At 35.8% G+C, this 20,354-nt stretch overlaps 1 pseudogene; it reads right to left on the reverse strand.

The window, feature by feature from the left end:
* Window positions 1–1,630: 1,630 nt before the first annotated feature.
* On the reverse strand, window positions 1,631–1,736 carry LOC137833774 (small nucleolar RNA R71; annotated as a pseudogene).
* Between the last annotated feature and the right edge of the window lie 18,618 nt (window positions 1,737–20,354).

The raw sequence follows: 20,354 nt of genomic DNA on the forward strand, positions 1-20,354 counted from the left end.
GAGTAACCCTAAACTTGATTTTCCCACAATAATTAAGACAAGTATTCCATCGATTACAAAGCATCCGCGGAACATTAATCCTAGCAGTAAACGCAACACAAACCAAGGCAAAATCACATTCAAGGCATACATTAGTAAGCCCTATCTTTTGAGCTTCCTCCATAGCATGTATAACTTCATGAAACTCAACAACCATAGTAGTCTGAACTTCAAGAAACAGAAAGAAAGCACCAATAAACTCCATTATTCTTCCACGAAAAATACCTCCACAAGTAGCAAGACCAGGATATCCCCTAACAGCCCCATCAATGTCAATTTTAACCCAGTCTGGTGAAGGGAACTCCCATCTAACAGGAAGAGCACGAAGAACTTTACCAGTATCACTATTAATACCAAAAATCTTAATCATGTTGAAATCCAACATATCATTCTTGATTGAAGCTTTAGACGAATTTCCCACTAGACAAGTTAAATCTTTTATTATCGAAATAACTCTAGAAACATCAATTTTATCCTAAAATCTAGCATAATTCCTCATATTCCATATCATCCAAATAGAAAAAGTTATCACAACAAGTTTAATCAATTTAACCAAAGGACTACCATCACTCTTAATAAAAGAAAGAAGATCATCCTTATTAGAGAAATGAGAAGTAAAAAAATTTGTCGAACCCAACTCCAAATATGCAAAGCATTAGAACATTCAAAAAATAAATGTTGAATAGATTCCTCTTGTTTTTCACAAAGCGTACACATAGAACATATATGAAAACCTTTATTCTGAATATGCTGATTTATAGGAAATCGCCCGTGAAAAACTTTCCAGAGTACTAGGGTTTTGGAAAGCGGAATAGAGGAAGACCAAATGAATTTACCCCAACCACAGGGAACTCTTTGTTCCAAGGAAAAAGTTCTAGCCGATTTATTTTGAATTTATTTGTTTTTATTTTATTTTCATATTTAATTAGAATTTATTTTATTCTGTTTATTTTTAAATTTTACAAAGAAAAACAAATATTTTGTTATTACTAGTGAATCCTTGTGTTAACGCTGGATTTAATTGTCTTATATGATATTGAGAGGTCAAATTCCCAAAGACCAATTATTATTTGAAGCAGAGATTGAAAGAGAGTCAAAAGAAACAGAAAGACAAAAACAAAAGAGAAGCAAGGAGACACTAGAGAGGAATCCTCAACCACTTCTTCTTTTCCCACTAATATTTTTCAGAAGGAAAGTAACATGGCAGAAGAGCAAGCACCACGTCTTAGGAGGACACTTGGAGATTATGCCATGTAGCAGGGGTCAAGGCATTTTTCTAGTATTCCAATACCTGCTACCAACAAGGCCTTGGAGATGAAACCTGCTTTCCTTAGTCTCATAAGTACCTACCAATTTACAGCAATGGATCATGAGAATCCATATACACATTTGGCTACATTTTGTGAATTGGTGAGAACAATGGGCTTCCAATCAAGTGATATTGAAAATGTTTATATGCGTTTGTTTCCTTTTCCATTGGCAGGAAAAGCTAAGGAATGGCACAAATCACATCCAAATAAGAGCCTCTCTAGCTGGAAGGATGTAGAGGAAAAATTTCTTCAAAGATTTTTTCCAATCTATCGTTAAATCAAAGCGAAGTCTGAAATCTCGATGTTCAGACAAGGAGCGGATGAATCTTTTTGTGAGACATGAGAGAGATTCAAAATGATACTGAGAAAATGCCCAAATCATGGGTTTGAAGATATTGCTCAACTAAGCATATTTCGTAATGATCTCATATCTAACACTAAGATGCTCCTGGATGTTGCAGTTAGCGGCACAATGACGACTGTTGATGTTGAACAAGTGACAAGGATTATTGATGCATTGACCTCAACTGATTATCAAGCCTAACATGATAGACAAGGTAAGCAAAAGAAATGGTTGTTAGAATTAAATACTTCAGATACACTCTTGGCCCAAAATAAAATTCTGACACAGCAGATTGAGCAATTAACTGCACAAATGGCTAAATTGCCCCAACAATTACATGTTGTCCACTCATCTCAAAGCCATAGTCAACCAATCAGATGTGATTTTTGTGGAGGTGACCATCCTAATGGTCATTATTCTTATCAGAACAATTCATCTGAAGTTGAGGTAAATTACATGGGTAATTAGGGAAGGCAATGTGGCTTCTCCAACAATAACAATTATTCTCAAGGTTGGAGAAGCAATTAAAATCATAACATTTGGGTGGAAACAAGACCATGGTTCATCCAATAAGAAAGGACCTTTCCAACAGCAACAACAACCCAATTATCCTTTTGTTCCTGAAAGGATAAATAAACTTGAAGATTGCTTAGAGAAATTCATGAAGGCTATTATGGCTAGAATTATAGAAACTCAGGTGGGACAGATTGCCAAACAAATAGAAGAGGGATAAGATGGTTAATTTTCAGCCAACACCAAGACCAACCCCAAGAAGCATTACAATAAAATTGTCGTCGAGCGTGGTAACATAACAAGAGAGATGGATGGTAAAAATGTAGGGGGTGAAAAAGAAAAAAATATTTAAAAAGAGTGAAAATAATGAGGTGTTTTTGAAAAAGATTTATCATATCCTCATGCCCTTTTTAAAAAAGAGAAGGAAAGGAAATTTTTTGATAACTTGCTCCCTAAAAATTATTTTGCAGGAATGTCGAAGCAAAAGTCAGTTAGAATATATGGCCTTAAACGAGAGGGGGGGTGAATTGTTTAAAGGGGGTTTTTGAAAACTTTTTTAGCTAGAACAAAATCCTTTGTATGAAACTCAATCAGAAATTTAGTTAGCCAAGATATAAAGCACAAAACAATAAAGCAACAGAAAAAGAAAGTATTCAGAACGAATTACACTTGTTTACAGAACAATCTGAAATCAAATACAGATGTAATCATATTCCACTCTCTCTTGAAAAAAACCAAAGTTGAATGTGAATGTTCAAAACTTGAAAGCAATCTTTCACAACTGAAAAACTCAAATATGTTTTTCTTGTTTGTTATAAAACATAAACAAACTATTTATAGCTTTCAAAGATTGGTCAAAGCATTTAATAGATGAGCGTATTCAGTTGAAAATCATTTAAAGCATACTCAACTAACAAAACAAATTTTGTTAGGATTTTCAAACTAACAATCGATTGAAATCACGAAACAATCGATTGTTTTGGTTTGACAACAAGTCAACCAACCAAAACAGTTTTCAACCTTTTCAAAAACACCTAAGAGTAAAACAATCGGTTGTTTCGACAAAACAACAGGTTGTTTTTCACTTAGTTTGAAAAACACTTTAAACTTAAAAGGTTTTAAAAACACTTTAGCTTTAGATTCAACAAAGAGTGGATTACACAAATAAACTACCCAGATCTTATCCTAAACACAGCAGCAACTCCAACCTTGCCATCAAACACTTGGATTTGGATTCTTCAAATCCTTTGATCACTCTTGATCAACAAAGTCTACATATGAGTGAGATATAAGGCCGAGGAGTTGCTTTGAAGGAAGAAGTGTAAAACTGGAAGATGGATGTAGTGCAATGATACAAAAAGGCTTGCCAAAAAAATCCAAGGATCCATGGAGTTTTAACCTTCATATGTCTATAAGTGTTTTATTTATGGGTAAGGCATTATTGGATTTAGGGGCAAGCATAAATTTGATGCCATTGACGAGGCTAGGAAAAATAGGTAACTTAGAGGTTAAACCCACCAAGATGCAGTTATAGCTAGCAGACAGAACCATCAAATATCCTTATGGTGTGGTGGAAGATGTTCTTGTGAAAGTGGATAAGTTTATATTCCCTATAGATTTTATCATGGACATGAAAGAAGATGAGGAGGTCCCTTTGATTCTTGGTAGACCTTTTATGAAAACTGCTAGAATCATAGTTGATGTTGATAAAGGATAACTTAGAGTAAAAGCTCAAAATGATGAGGTAATTTTCAATCTTTTTAATGATATAAATAAGGATAATGCTGGAAAGGATGGCTTACAAGAGGATGCACCAAAGGATGAATCCTTTCATACAGTTGTGGAACATATGGATCTTTCAAAGTCAATAGAGAAAGTTATACCTCATCAAAGATTAAAGACAGAAGAAGACAAGGTCAAACAGGGGAAGCCTGTGAAGGAGGACGAGTATAGCGCATGACAACCTATCAAGCTGAGAGAAGCTAGGATAAAATTTAAGAAGAAGGAGGCAAGATTGTGGGTTATTAAGAAACTGCAGATGGATGGAACAATTGAACTTGAAGACCCATATTCAAGAAGAACAAAAGTTGTATCAAGAAGATTTGTGCAACAAAATGGTTATCCTCCTTAATAAAACATTCTTCAAGCTATACGACGTTAACTAAAGTGCTTGTTGGGAGGCAACCCAGTAGTTTTTATTCTTAATTGTTTATTTTGTGTTAGAATAGGTTTTGTGTGTTTAAAAATATAGTGTTTTTAAAAACGCAAGTGTGGGTTCAATTGCTCCATTTTTTCCAAACCCTTGGTGAGAAACCCTATTTTTTTGTGATGTGGTAGCCTAAAACTGCTCTCATTATTACTTGTTCCTCTTCAAGCTCAAATATTATGCTCACATTGTGCTAGGAAAGTATCCCATATCTATTTTTCTGCCCTAATTTCTTTTCTAGCCCATTGAGTTATGCTTTTGATGTTAAAATTTGGGGGGTTTTGGGTTTTAGGGTTTGTGAAGATTATTATGGATAAAGTTATACTTTTGGTTCCATGGAAGTTGATTGACATGTTTGATAGCTTGTTCTTGAAATCTAGATGGTTAATGAAAACCCCACTCACCCTTTTCACTCAAAATTGAGCATGCACGGAAGGTGTTTGTTAAAATGGTTTTATAAGCACTAGATAATAGTAACTAGGTTTAGATGTACCAATAATATATGTGAAGTGGGTGTGCCTAACTTGAATTTTGCAGTTATGGATCCGACAAAGAATACAGTAGCCCAAACAGCTAAAGGGAAGAGAGTAAGAATAGAATCTTCGGAACCACCAGTAAGGAATAGAATTGGGAATAAGGAAAAGCAGAAGAGATATGAAGAGATAAAGCACTGGGCTTTCATCTTCGAAAGAAAAGCGCAACTGCTATTAAAATAATATGACCCATTTCTAGAAGGCCTACAAAGACAAAATTGGATGAGGCTAAAAACGCCTCTTAACATGTATGATCCTGAGGTAGTTTATGAGTTTTATGCAAATGCTTGTACAGGAAAAGAAGGGACTCAAGAAATGCGGTCACAAGTACAAGGGATATGGGTGCCTTTTGATAGGGACTCCATCAGTATATTTTGGGGGGATCCTTTGCAACTAAGAGGTGATGATGATTGTACCTATCACCGGCTAAAAGCTCAACTTTGTGGATTTAATGATGATATAGTGGCTATGGAAATCTGTCTAGCCAATCACACTTATCAACTAAACTCAGCTGGAAAACCATGAAGAATACTAAGGAAGCACATGAAGACCTTATCTCAGGTTTGGATGGTCTTCATGCTTACCAGTATTGTACCTATTGGCCATGTGTCTGATTTGAATATTCCCAGGTGTCATCTTCTTTATTGCCTCTTAAAAGATAATTATTCTATTGATGTTGCCAAAATTATCTGCCATGAAATTTATAAATTTGTTAGACTTAAAATTGGCCACAATAATCATAAAACAAAGGGTTCTTCAGGTTTTCCTACTCTTATTATTGCTCTATGTGCAACCCATGGTGTAGAGGTCAACCCATATGTAAAAATTACACCTCCAATTGATTTGAAGTTTATTATTAATAATTGTACTGCTGCAAAAGAACAGGCTCCACAAGCTGGTGATGTTCCTATATATCATTCACCCATCCATCACCCAGAATCATCTGCAACATTCAGGGAAGATAGGATATTGGAACAAATGCAGTTAGAACAGAGACCCACATGGGAACACATACAGATGTAGGAAAGTGCAAATCATATCTCTCTCTCTCTCTCTCTCTCTCTCTCTCTCTCTCTCTCTCTCTCTCTCTCTCTCTCTCTCTCTCTCTCTCTCTCTCTCTCTCTCTCTCTCTCTCTCTCTCTCTCTCTCTCTCTCTCTCTCTCTCTCTCTCTCTCTCTCTCTCTCTCTCTCTCTCTCTCTCTCTCTCTCTCTCTCTCTCTCTCTCTCTCTCTCTCTCTCTCTCTCTCTCTATATATATATATATATATATTTCCTTGTGGATGATGACTTTAACACAGAGCTGGATGATTTCTTAGGAAGGGAAGAGGACTAAGCAAAAATATGGTTTCTTTTTTCTAGCTATTTATTTTAAGTTTTTTTATTTATTTTTGCTTTATTTGCTGTTTATTTGCTTATTTGCTTAGATTGTCTCGTTGCTTATTTTGTATTTTTTATTCAATTTGTTGTTATTTGTTTATTTTATGTCTTGAATTCCATTATTGATTTATTTTCAGTTTTACTTTAATTAGTTTTCTAGGTTTTTTTTTCTTAAATAAAAAAAAATAACTGCATTATTAATTTTGAATTGTGGAAAAAAGGAATTTGTGTTTAAATATTAAATAGTGAGATGAATTAGACACAAGTTGATGAGAATCAAATAAAGGAGGCTTTTATTAATGGAGGAAGAGGACATCCACCCTCACATTTGAAGTTCTTCCTTCTAGTCTTCTCAAAATTAAAAGAAGACATAAAATAAAGATGAGGCCCAAGCCCAAAGCCCAAGCCCAAGCCCAAGAAGGCCAAAGCCCAAAGAGCCCAAGTCCATCCCATGAGGGGCAAGGCCAAGCTTTGAAATACTCTTGTATAGTTTTAGGAGGTGTGGTTTTTAAATAAAGGAGTGTGAAAATGTAAAATAAAGTCACATTGTCCATGTGACTTAGGAGAGTGGTGTAGGTGTAGTTTTTAGGAGGTGTCATAGTAGAAAAAGGTCACACCTCCCATGTGACTTGTTTTTTGTGGGAATTTCAAATGAGTTTATTTGAATTTTCCCACCTATTTTTCAGCACCTCTAGGCTATAAATAAAGGTGCTTAGCTTGTACAATTCAGATTGGAATTGAGAGTAAAGAAACTATACTCAAATTTTGAGTGATCATTGGAGAGCTTTTGAGCCTTCTTCTCTAGTCTTATCTTGAAGGATCCATGGTGTCCTCAAGTGGCGGCAGCACACTCATCTAGGAGCAACCATCCTTCTAGTGGCGTGATCATCCAACCATACATCCATCTTCATGAGCACTCTCTTCTCCTTCCTTTCTTCTTTTGTTATTTCCTTATCTTAGCTTGTTTCCTTGTTGTTTTTGGTTCGCCAGTTTCAGATTTTAATTGTGTTGCTTCGGTTCTTTTGTTGTTCTTTGGTGTTCTTCATCTTTCTTCTTCATTTTCCAGCTTTTGGTTCGGTACATTTTAATTTCCAGCATTCTATTTCAGTTTGCTTAGCTTTTGTTCCTTTTTGTTCGGTTCAATTTGACTATAATTGGAACTTCCATATGAGTTTGTGTTTTGGCACTAGTTTTAGTGAGTTCTTGTTCATAGAACCTTGATCCATTTCTATGATAAAGTGCCTATCTCATAACCAACTCAAGATGATTCCTAAGAATGTCAAGAATCATTCTAATTGTGCTAGTGGAATCACATCACAAGTTAGGAAATAAATATGACTGAATCCCTATACAAATGTAGTTGAAATTGTGATACATGAAAATTTAACATGATGATTGATTAGAACAGAGGATGAAAAAACAAAAAGGAATGAGACCAATTAAACCAAGTGAGTGTGTGAAACTTAAACAGTTTTGAGAGTTTTACTGATGAATTGACAGTTGTGGTTGCTTAATTTTTATTTTTTGTTACATCATAAAAGAGCATGAAGATGATTGAGGAATTTGTGTTAATTAGGAACCCAGGGTCAAATAGTCAACATTTATCTTATTAGAATTCATTTTTATACCCTTTTGAGCCAATAATTTTTGTTATTATTGCACCCTAAATGTTTGATGATATATTTTCCTACCCTTTGGCATGTTTAAGGAATGAGAACATAAATGCAATATACATAAGAAAGGGAATGGTTGGTTCTAATGGTTGAAAGCTTAAAAGGTTGAAAATAGGAAAAATCTATTCCTATTGATGAAAAAAAGAAAAAAGAAAAAGAAAAAGAAAAAAAAAAGAGAGAGAAAGAGAAAAAAAAAGTTCATGTTGAAAATCATGAAAAGGTAGAAAGAAAAATGAGGAAAAGTGTGAAGTCAAAAGAAAATAGTGATTAGATAACACATATGTGCTATAATTGGATTGTAGGTATGTTCTTCTTCTTTAAAATGTGCATTTTGTTATCTAAAAACCCAATGCTTTTTGGAGGCTCAACCTCATTATAACCCTGGAAAAATACCTCAACATTCATGTTTCTAATATGTTTGTGATAGGAAGATGAAAGCAACAGTGATTTGTTATGATTCAGTGAAAATGGAGAAAAATACTTACCTGTGAGCATATGAGAAGAAATTCCTTTATGAGTTGTCATTTTATTGTTTTTATTTGATCTTGGAAGTTGATTGTATCTATATTTTTCTATATTTGAATTTGGAAGTATCATAAGTTTCTAATTTAATCTGTTGTTTAGTGAATTAATCTATTTTGATATTTAAATTCAAATATATTCATTTACTTTGCTTGAGGGCAAACCAGATTCTAAGTTGGGGCGAGTTGATAAGTGCCAAATTTCAGTAATATTTCATATTAAAACATAGGTACTTGTGAGTATTAATTGCTAAAATAAGTATAAAATAACCCTTAATTTATGAAATCATATCTTTTTACATATTTTATGATTTTTAATTTGAATAAGAACTATTTATTCCCAAAATGGTGTTAATTCCAGGTTTCTAGGGAAGAATGGACATAATTGGGCAAAAGGAAAATATACAAAGCTAAAAAGAGAAAGTTGGAATGCATCAACACTCACCATAGCTACCCAAACTCGCAAAAAACCAAGATGCCATTAGTGGATCTCGTTCAAGCCAGCTCAATCTCACTTGAGCGAGATAGCGCCAGAAACATTGGGTTGTTTAACGTTTTACTCGCCTAAGCGAGCTCAATCTCGCTTGAGCGAGATAATGCAAGAATGGTGGGCTTTTCGGCGTTTTACTCGCCCAGGCGAGCCCAATAATGCCTAGGCGAGAATTTAATTAACCCAAGCCAATTAGGTTAAATAGGGGGCTTGAGGCACAACCCTAGTGTACAAGATTGAGAGGAAAACACCATTGAGTGAATTGTAACCCAATTAGGAGGATAGAAGGTGTTAGAAAACCCTAGAGGAGGCAGTCGTCAATTAGGAACATCCTGAATCTTCTTTTCATGCTCTCCCTACTTGTAACAGTCATCATGTGTGGGTAATTCTACCCTTTGGGATTGGGAGTAATCTATTCAAACTCTTATGTATTAAGGTGATATCTAAACATAATATTATGTTCTTGATTGATGATTGGTATTATCGTTTTGTTTCTAATGCTTGGTTTACCATGATCTAGCATCTTAAATTTGACTGAAAAGTACTTCTAAGTTTCTGACCCAAATGATAATACTTAACATATCTCCACACGTAGCTCCATCTCAAACTTCTGCAGGCACACAGCTTTCGTCTCACAAATTGAACCAAAGTCAATTGATTAAGCTCTCAAGGATGAGAAGTGGGTTGAAGCTATGCATGAAGAATTGAATCAATTTGCAAGGAATGAGGTATGGTTTCTTGTCCCTAGAACATATGAGATGAACGTTATAGGTTCGAAGTGGGTATTCAGAAACAAGTTAGATGAAGATGGTGTGATCACAAGGAACAAAGCAAGGCTAGTTGCCAATGGCTACAATCAAGAGGAGGGCATAGGTTATGGTGAAACCTTTGCCCCTATTGCAAGGTTGGAGGCTGTGAGGCTGCTGCTGGCTTTTGCTTGTATGAGTGGTTTCAAACTCTTCCAAATGGATGTCAAGAGTGCCTTCTTGAATGGCTAAATCAATGAGGAAGTGTATGTATATCAACCACCGGGTTTTGAAGATCATAAGCATCCCAACCATGTCTTCAAGTTGAAGAAAGCTTTGTATGGACTGAAGCAAGCTCCAAGGCAGCGGTATGAAAGACTTAGCAACTTTTTGCTATCTCATGGTTATGAAAGGGGAATGGTAGACAAGACTCTCTTCATCAAAAAGACAAATTTAGAAATAATTCTTGTACAAATCTATGTTGATGACATCATCTTTGGTGCTACACAAGATAGTTTGTGTGAAGAATTTGTGGCTGCAATGAAAGGTGAGTTTGAAATGTCTAAGATGGGAGAATTGTCTTTCTTTCTTGGATTGCAGGTTAAGCAAACAAAGGATGGGATTTTTCTATGTCAATCAAAGTATTGCAAAGAGATTCTCAAGAAATTTGAAATGGAGAGTTGCAAAGAAGCAAGCACTCCAATGCCATCAAGCTGCTACATGGATGTTGATTCTGTTGGAAAGAGTGTAAATCAAACCAAATACAGAGGATTGATTGGCTCTTTGCTATATCTAACAGCAAGTAGGTCGGACATCATGTTTGCGGTGTGTCTTTGTGCCAGATATCAAGCAAATCCTAAAGAATCACACTTCAAAGCTGCAAAAGAATTCTGAAATATCTAAAAGGAACATCAACTGTTGGGTTATGGTATCCTTCTCACTCTCCAATTCACTTAATTGGTTATTCAGATTCTTACTTTGCAGGTTGCAAGCTAGATAGGAAGAGCACAAGTGGCACTTGCCACCTTCTTGGCTCAAGCCTAATCTCATGGCATAGCAAAAAGCAAGCATGTGTTGCTCTCTCTACTGCTGAGGCTGAGCATATAGCTGCTGGAAGCTGCTGTGCACAGATTCTATGGCTCAAACAACAACTTGCAGACTTTGGATTAAAGATCAACAAAGTCCCTTTGATGTGTGATAACACAAGTGCCATCAATCTTACCAAAAATCAGATTCAACACTCAAGGACCAAACATATTGAGATAAGACATCATTTCATCAGGGATCATGTAAACAATGGGAACTGTGAAGTGAAGTTTGTGGAGACCAAACTGCAATTAGCTGACATCTTCACGAAACCACTACCAAAAGAGAGGTTTTTCTTCCTAAGAAATGAATTAGGTATCCTTGATCTTAATAATCTCTCCTAAATCTGTTTTGTTACTGTTAAAGTCTATTTGTGAAGACAAATAGGGGGAGAATTAATTGGTCTTGTGTATCCTTATTTGAAACTGTTTAATTCTTTTAAAATCTCTGATATAAAACTGTTTTCTGCTGCTGCTGATAAAAACAACTGATTGTTTCGAGTAAACAACCGATTGTTTATCAAGTTTTATGTTTTAAATGTGTGAAAAACTAACATGTTGTTGTAAGAAGCATTGGATGGTAGATATGCTATTTTTGTAGGTACTGCTTCGGATTCAATCAAGTCATACACAAGCATCAAGGATTTGTCTTCATCAAATAGGGGGAGATTGTTGAACCAAGTGGTGTTAAAGCTTTGAAGAATCCAAAACCCTTTGAAGGATGTTGAAGGCTAGGCTGTGCTTGCTATTGCTGAGTTGTCTTAGATAGGATCTGGGGTAGATTGAGTTTTGTAATCCACTCTTGATTGAATCCAAAGCATAGGCATTCTCAATCTTTTTAAAAGAAAAAGTCTTTTTCAAGCTAAGTGAAAAACAACCTGTTGTTTTGTCGAAACAACCGATTGTTTTATACTTAGGTGTTTTTAGAAAAGATTGAAAACTGTTTTTCAAATGGTTGAGCTGTTAAAACCAAAACAACCGATTGATTCAAGGAAACAATCGATTGTTTGTTTTGGTACCATAACAGAAAAATGGTTTTTGTTTTGACTGAGCTTTAAATGATTTTAACTGATTACGCTCCAGTCTTTAATGCTTTGACCAATCTTTAAATGCAATGAATAGTTTGTTAAGATTTGGTAACAAACATCATCTTTGAATATCTTCAGAAAAACAGATTTGAAAAAGAACAATTAACACAAGTTTTTGAGTTTTTCAAAGAGTTGAGATTGCTTAGAGATAGATGTTGATCAAAGTGTGTGACATAGGATTTATGCTTGTATTGATTTCAGATTTGCTTATGTAACAAGTGTAATCCTTGTATCTGTTGAACAAGAATCTTTGTGTGTTTGCTGAGAAGTGTTGGGTGTTCTTGAGGGGATCAAGATCAGCATTCTTAGTGTTGGTGTGTTGGCCAAGAGAAGTGTGTGTCTTGAGGGGATCAAGGTCACTTTCTTGGTTGTGTTGTAAGTGATCTAGGTTTGATTGCTTAGTGGTATTCCTCAGTGGTTTCTGAGAAGATTGGATGTAGCTCTGGGATTAGAGTGAACCAGTATAAATCTCTGTGTGCTTTTTCTCTATCCCTTAACTCTTTAAATTCAGTTTTGATATTTGTAAACTGGTATAAACAACCGATTGTTTCTGCGAAACAACCGATTGTTTTGTTGGTGCTGTGCTTTTAGCTTTGTGTTTTGAAAAACTGATTTCTTAATCAATATATTCTCGAAGTAATTTCATTCAAGGCTTAAAAGTTTTCGAAATCCCTCTTTAAACCATCCACCCCCCCCCCCCCCCCCTCCTCTAGTTTAAAGTCATATATTCTAACAATTGGCATCAAGAGCTTGGTTCTTGAAAGTTATTCAAGTTGATCCAAAAAAAATTTTCTATGGCTGGAAAACAATCTTTTGAGGAAGGTGCTTCAATCTACAAACCACCTTTATTCTGTGGATTGAATTACAAGTATTGGGAAGCCAGAATGAAAATCTTTTTGGAATCTATTGGTCAAGGAATTTGGGATTCAATTGAGAATGGTCCTTACATTCCAAAGTTTAAAAAGAATGGTTCTTTCATTGCAAAACCTTTGTCTCATTGGACCAATGATGAATGTAAAATGGCCAAGCTTGATTGTACTGCTCAAAACATAATAGCTTTTGCACTAGATACTAATGAGTTTTTTAGGATATTAAAATGCAAAACTGCTAAAGAGATGTGAGACACACTCAAGGCTGCTCATGGAAACAATGAACCAAAGGAGGCAAGGTCAAAGAGTTGAGCAAGAAGGAAAAGAAGGCAAAACAAGAAAAGCCTCAACATCTGCTTCATGGCCAGAAAGGAGGATGACTCAAGTAGTGTAAATTCATCTAACTCCTCAAACTCTGAAAATTATGGTCAATTACTTCAAGCTTTTCAAGAAACGCATGAAGAAGCCAATCGATTGGCCCTCTTGAACAATCGGTTAAAAGAAAAGAATAGTTGGCTTGAAAACAGAGTAAAATCACTGGAAGAGGAATTAGAAAATTCAAAAACAGATTTTGAAAACCTTGAAATCATTTACAGAAACTCCTCTTGCAAGTGTAATACTCTTGTTTGTGAAAATTGCGAAAATCTTGAAAATAAGGTTCACTATCTTGTTAAAACTGTGGATAAGCTTTCTAAAGGTCAATCCAACTTTGAAAGTGTCTTGGCATCTCAAAACTGTGTTTTTGGAAAAGCTGGATTGGGTTTTAACCCACAAAACAAACAAGATAGATTTTCAAAATCATTTTCGAAAATGCCAGAAAAACAACAGATTGGACCATCGAAACAACTGATTGTTACATGCTTCTATTGCATGAAAAGAGGTCATTCTGTGAGGTTCTGTAAAATCAGAAAATCTGTTGTTCCTAGAGGCTTTATGAAGTGGATTCCTAAGTGCAATAAAGATTCAATTGATGAATATAAACAAAATGGACCCACATTCATAAGGGGGCCAAATCTTTGTACTTGAAAATCTTCTTTGTAGGAAATCTTGGAAGAGAGCAAGCAACAATGGTATTTGGACAGTGGATGCTCCAAGCACATAACAGGGGACAAATCAAAGTTCCTGAGCATCTCCTTTAAGCAAGAAGGGCATGTCACCTATGGGGACAACAATAAAGGAAGGATTCTTGGGAGAGGATCCATAGGAGACAAAGACATCTTGGTCATCCATGATGTGCTCTATGTAGAAGGTCTAAAGCACAATCTGTTGAGCATTAGCCAACTATGTGACAAGGGATATCAAGTGATGTTCAAGTCAAACACATGTGAAATCTGTCTACCCAACACAAAAGAGGTAATGTTGGTAGGTAAGAGAGTAAATAATGTGTATCTTCTAGATATCTCTTCACCATGTTCAATTCGATGTATTTTATCCAAGCAAGATGAATCTTGGCTTTGGCATAGAAGAATTGCTCATATTCACATGAATCACTTGCACAAGATAATTTCAAGGGATCTTGTGATTGGGCTACCTAAGCTCGAGTTTGAGAGGGATCACATTTGTGAAGCGTGCCAAAATACGTTTAAGCATGCGATTTTTCCAAATACGTTTAAGATACACATATATGATTATCTAAACACAAGCATTTAATGCATATTAGATAAGATCGTTTGGTGCACCCAATTTTGAACCTTCTATACAAGATCAATATAATAGTAATCATAATCTTAAACTATCTAATAAATATTATTGAGACATATAGGTTATAGATACTTATCTCATAGACATTGTGAAAACATATCGTCTATATAAAAATTTCTCATTAAACGTTTTATCTTTGTCGAAACATCTCCAGTGTTCTTTCACATTTGTGTTGATAGGCATCTTGCTTGATCTTTTCTTTGCTCCATCTTAGGAACATATGCTTTCTTGTCGTGATTAATTGTGAGTATACATTTTCCTTTTTCTAGAATGGAAGTCTTCTTGTTCGGATTTAAAACATTTGCAAGAAAATTTCTACCTTTTGAAACCCATACTTGTTTTGGTCCTTTTCTGCTAGTTTGTCTCAAAGGTTCCCTTTTTAAGAATATATTAGAAAGTTTATTTGCAGATACTCTAGTAGAAGCAATAGATTCATTTTCAATTTTAGGATTTTTGTTTCTTAGAGTGTAGAATTCTTGCTAGATCATTATATTCTTGGAAGAAAAAATTAAGTCGTCGTTTTTCTCACTTAAGTGTCTAAAAGAATATTTGAACAACTAAATTGTCAGAAGAGTGATGAAAAAAATTATTGAAATACATGCTTAAAGTAGGTGTAGACATTTGAGCAATAAAATTATAATAGTTACGACTAAAATTATATGGGGAAGTTTTAAAATAAAATTATGTATTTTGTTCTTTTCTTCTTAAACACAATAGTATATAGTTATATAAGTAATGTGAACCAACCATTTCTTACTTGCATTGATTTTAGATTATGATTTTTCTAAAACATTGAATCAATCAAAACCAATAAAAAATTATTAATTCACATTTTATTTTCTTTCAGGTTTAGTCTAAACCAATCTACAACCCCTAATACAAACCAAATCATTCAGTGTGGATAAAAAATTCAATCCATAATTATCCAAATCCATATTATTTAAAATTTATTTAAATGAATTTATCTCAAATCCAAATTCATATTTTTGGATTTAAAATTCAATCTATTTAACTAGATTTGGATTGATATAGATGGAATAAGTTTTTGGATTTTAAAAATTCAAAATCAATGTGTGTCTCATTCATTTCAAAATATGAAATGGTAGGATGAGTCAAATCCAAGTAAGGTAGCACCGGCTCGGGCTCAGGTCGAGTCGAGTAGGCTCGAGCACAAATCGAGTTAAGGCGGCATAGGAGAAGGTCGAGTCGATTCATCCTGGACCCAAGTCAAGTCGAGTTAACCAAGCCCCCAAGTCAAGTTGATTCGACTTGGATACACATTGAGTTATGTCCATCCAGACCCAGGTCGAGTTAAGTCGGTCTAGATCGAGCCTAGTCAAAGTCAACTCGAACTCAAATTTAGCTTGGACCCATGTTAAGTCAAGTCGGTCCAGGCTTCAGATAAGTTGAGTTAGCCCAAGCCATATCGATTCAAGTTAGTTGGGCCTAAGTCGAGCAGAGTTAGCCTGGGCCTAGATAAAGTTGAGTGGACCTTGGCCTAATTCGAGTCGAATCGACCTAGACCTAGGTCAAATTGAGTTGGCTCAGCCTAGGTTAAGTAGAGTCAGCTCATCCCAACACATGTCTAGCTGAGTCGACCTAGCCTAGGTTGAATTGAGTGGACCCCAGCCTAAGTCAAGCTAAGTGGTCATGGACATAAGTCAAGTTGAGTCATCCCAGTCCAAAGTCAAGCTCTGTTAGTGTGGGTCCAGGTCGAGCCGAGTCATCCTGAGCATAGGTTGAGCTAAGTGAGTCTGAGCCTAGGTTAAGTCAAATCGCTTTGTGCCTAAGTGAGTCGAGTCAAGCCAAGCTGCCTAAATCGAGCTAAGTCGACTAGAGACCAAGGTCGAGTCGAGATCAACTCGAGTCAACCCAGGAGTAGGTCGAATCGATTTGACCCAAGTTCAAGTCGAGTAGATTCGACTTTGGCCCAAGTCAAGTCAATTCGACCCGGATGCAAGCCAACTTAAGTCTGCCTAGGCCTAGGATGAGTTGAGCCAGAGTCGGCTCGGGCTCAAATGTAGCTCGCACCTAAGTTGAACTGATTATAAACCTGGATCCAAGTTGAGTTGCGTTAGAGTCAGCTCGAGTTAAAGTCCAACTGGGCCTTAGATCGAGTCAAGTCGGTCTGGGCCTAACTCAAGTTGAAGCTCAGGCTCAAGTCTAGCCCAAAGCATGTACAACAATATGAAACATGTTGCTTCAGTTGGTCCCAATTATAGACAAACAAGGTTAGGTATATCCAATTCGAGATGGGCCCATATTGGCTTGTGACATTGAGCTTACATTTCGTTGGGCCATGTTCAATCGAGTTGGACAAGGCTTAGGTAAGGTCGAGTCTAGTCGAGCTTAGTGTAGGTCGAGCCAAGTCAGGTCAGGTTTAGGTCTACGCGGGCTTAGGTGAGACCAAGATGGATTGGGTCAGTTCAAGCCAAGTCAAGTTGGGCAAAGTTATGTTGGAACCAAGTCGAGTTGAATTTGATCGAGGTTAAGTCGGGCCAAGATTGATGGAGATCAAGATCAAGACGAAATGGAGGCCAATAATCAAGGACAAGAAGAGGTAGAGGCTCAATTGTTAGACGCCCAAGGAGTCATTAACCCACCTCATAGGCTTACAAGGATCAAGTTCAAGGCATTAGGAAATAGTGGGAGGTTGTTTTCTCTTTTTATAGTTTCTTGTGTAATAAAAGGTGCTTAGAGGGAAACATTAGACACCTCTTTTGTAAAAGCATCTTTAGGCCTTAGTTTAGGAAAATATAGAAGCTTGGGGGGTGTGAGCTTAGTAGGAGCGTGAGCTTGAGGAGTGAGCTTAGTAGGGGGCGTGTTTGTAGGAGTAGTTTAGGTAGCTTCTAGAATAAGCTTGTATATGACCGGCCCTTGCTCCTATAAAAGGAGGGCTTAGGTCCTTCACAATTCAAATTGGAATTTGGCTATAGAGAAACTCTACTCAAATTGAGAGAGAATTGTGAAAACTTTGTCTTCTCCTACACCTTGTCTTATCTTGAGTGCCTTGGTTCTCTCAAGTGGCGGCATTTGCTCACTTATCTTGGAGCCTACACACTTCAAGTGGCGTGACCATTAACCAAGCTCTCCATCTTCATAAGTTCTTCTCTTCTTCATCTTCCATTTCATTTTCCATGCTTTACGAACTATTAAACATGTCTTAGCTTCTTCCTATTTGGTGCTTTGTTTACTTTTCACTTTATGTTCGGTTCATTTCTTTTCCAGCTTGATTTGTTCGGTTCAATTCAGTTTTTGAAGCTTTCTTTTCGGTTCATTTACATTTGTGCCTTTTTCAATCGGTTCAATTGGCAATAGATGAATCTTCCATGTGAGTTTGGTGTTGGTGCAAGTTTTGGTGAGTTCTTGAAACATAGAACATTGATCCAATTCTATTAAAAGTGCCTTTTCATTCTCCAACTCAAGTTGATTCCATAAAATGTCAAAGAATCATTCATATCTTGTTATGGGAATCATATCATGTGGTATCTAGAGTTTAGGTTTGTTCTTGTTTAATTTTGAGTTGTGTTGCACTTTTAATTCAAGAGCTCTATAAGTCTTGTTGTTTATCTTTCTGTTTTTAGGCTTATTTTGAGTTTTATTGTTGTTTTCTTAATTGTGCCTATCATGTGTTTGTGTTTTTTCCTTTTTACATCCATACAAGTTTTGTCATAGTCATGTTTTTCCAAGAATGTCATCACTTCTTGTAGTACTTTTATTGTATTTTTTGTTTCTTGATTTGGTGTAATACAGTTTTTCTGAACTTGTGTTTTGATCCTTTGTGCATTTTCTGTTTTAGTATTGAGTTCATACTTGTATTTTAGATCTATACAAGTTCTTATACATCATTTCCATTATGTCTTTGCTAGTTCTTAATTCTGTTTTTCATTCCTGTTAGGATTCCTCTGTTTTTCTGAAAACGTGCTCACTGTTTTGATTTATTGCAATTCATTTACTCACTGGAAATTTCTGAAATTCTGGATTTGTGTTCTTTAAAGTGTTATAAACAAGTAGAAAAAAGAAGTACTTCAAAATTCCAAGTACAAAAAAAATGATAAATCAAAAACAAAAAGTGTGCAATTCTGCCAAAAAAAATACGGTAATCTGGCAGCGATTTTAGAAAATTTATCTCAATTAATTGGCTTACTGTTTTTAAGTAATTCCAGTGCCATTGTTGAGCTAAGATCTTGAACTTTCTGTGGTTAAAATTTCATAATCCAGTTCGCTTTATATCATTCCAGATAAATCGGTGAATATCAAGCACAGTTTTCACAAAAATATTTTCCAGTAGCTCTGTTTTTGTTTTCTTCATCTACTCTAGTGCTTTTCTTTATGTATCTTTTGTGTGCCTTCTTTTTCATTGAGTACCTTATTTTCTTGCTTGTCTTTTATTCATTACTCTTTGAGTTTGTCATACATCTAGTATTCCTTTTGTTATAGCCTTTTATTGCTTATACCTTTTCTTGCTTGTCTTTCATTATTCATTGGTTTTGTGGTGATTGGCTTTGAAGATTGTGTGTTCTTGCTTTGACATATTTCATTTGAGGTTACTCAAGGCCTCAAGATCAGCTTGGTCAAGGGAGTATTCTTTCTTTGGAGTGATTTAAGTGACACTTCACTTCGGCATTTTGGTTCCCACTTCTGTTTGCTAACCTTGTTTTCTTAACTTTGTTTGTTGTTTTGTTGTTTGCTGTTTTCTTTTACAAATGGCTTCATATTCTAGTGGTGAGTCTTACAAACAGCATTCTCCAAGCAAAGCTTCTGTTCTTGGTGAATTAAAAGATGCCAAGCAAACCATTACACTCCAAGATGAAGCTATTAGACGGTTGGAGGAAAAATTGCAAAGCATTGAAATGAAGCAAGCTAGATCCTCTCATTCTATCCATGGAGAGCGTCATCATCATAGACCTTCATCTAGAGGCTCTTCCAATGATCATGGCCGTGAAGAGGAACATAGAAGAAGGAGACATCATCCCCACTTTCATGGATATAGACCTCATGCTCATGGAGATAGGCATCACCGTGAAGATGGATACTACCAAGACGCAAAGGCTAAGCTTCCTTCGGTCAAAATTCCTAGTTTCAATGGGGATAATGATCCTAATGTGTACCTAGATTGGGAGGCTAAATGTGAACAAATTTTTTAGATCCATGAGGTCCAAGATGAACACAAGTTTAAGCTAGCCACCTTAGAGTTTAGTGATTATGCCATGAAATGGTGGCATGGTGTTGTAAAGGACATTATCTATCACAAGGGTCCTCCCGTGGACTCTTGGAACTCTTTAAAGGATCAAATGCGCCTTAGGTTTGTGCCACCACACTTTAGGAAAGACCTCATGTTGAAACTCCAACGGTTTCAACAAGGCATGCTAAGTGTGGATGCTTATTTCAAGGAATTAGAAATGCTTTTGCTTAAGGTAGATAGACGTGAGAGTGAGGAAGCTTTGATAGCTAGGTTTGTGAGTGGTCTAAGGAAGGATATTCAAGATATTGTTGAGCTTCAAGAGTATTCATCATTGGGTTCTTTGGTTCATCTTGCAATGAAGGTGGAAGCCCAACTTGCTAAGAAAAATACTTTTAAAAATGCTCCAATGATGGTTACTACAACAATTCTTGGAAGAACAAAAAGTCTTTTTCTAAATTTCCTTCTAAAGATTCTTCTAGGTCAATCAGGGCTCAAGTGAGATCAAGACGGATCGGGCCAGGTTAAACCAAGTCAAGTTAGGTTTGTGTTCGACCGATACAAACATAAGATCGATTAGGTCAATTACACATCAAATTTAATCTAATTGACAAAATGAATTTAATCTAAATTTAAACCAATTTCAATTGAATTGAAAAAATCTAAACAAATTTGATC

The sequence above is a fragment of the Phaseolus vulgaris genome, chromosome 6 (assembly GCF_051622355.1).
Source record: "Phaseolus vulgaris cultivar YP4 chromosome 6, ASM5162235v1, whole genome shotgun sequence".
NCBI classification, from domain to species: Eukaryota; Viridiplantae; Streptophyta; class Magnoliopsida; order Fabales; family Fabaceae; genus Phaseolus; species Phaseolus vulgaris.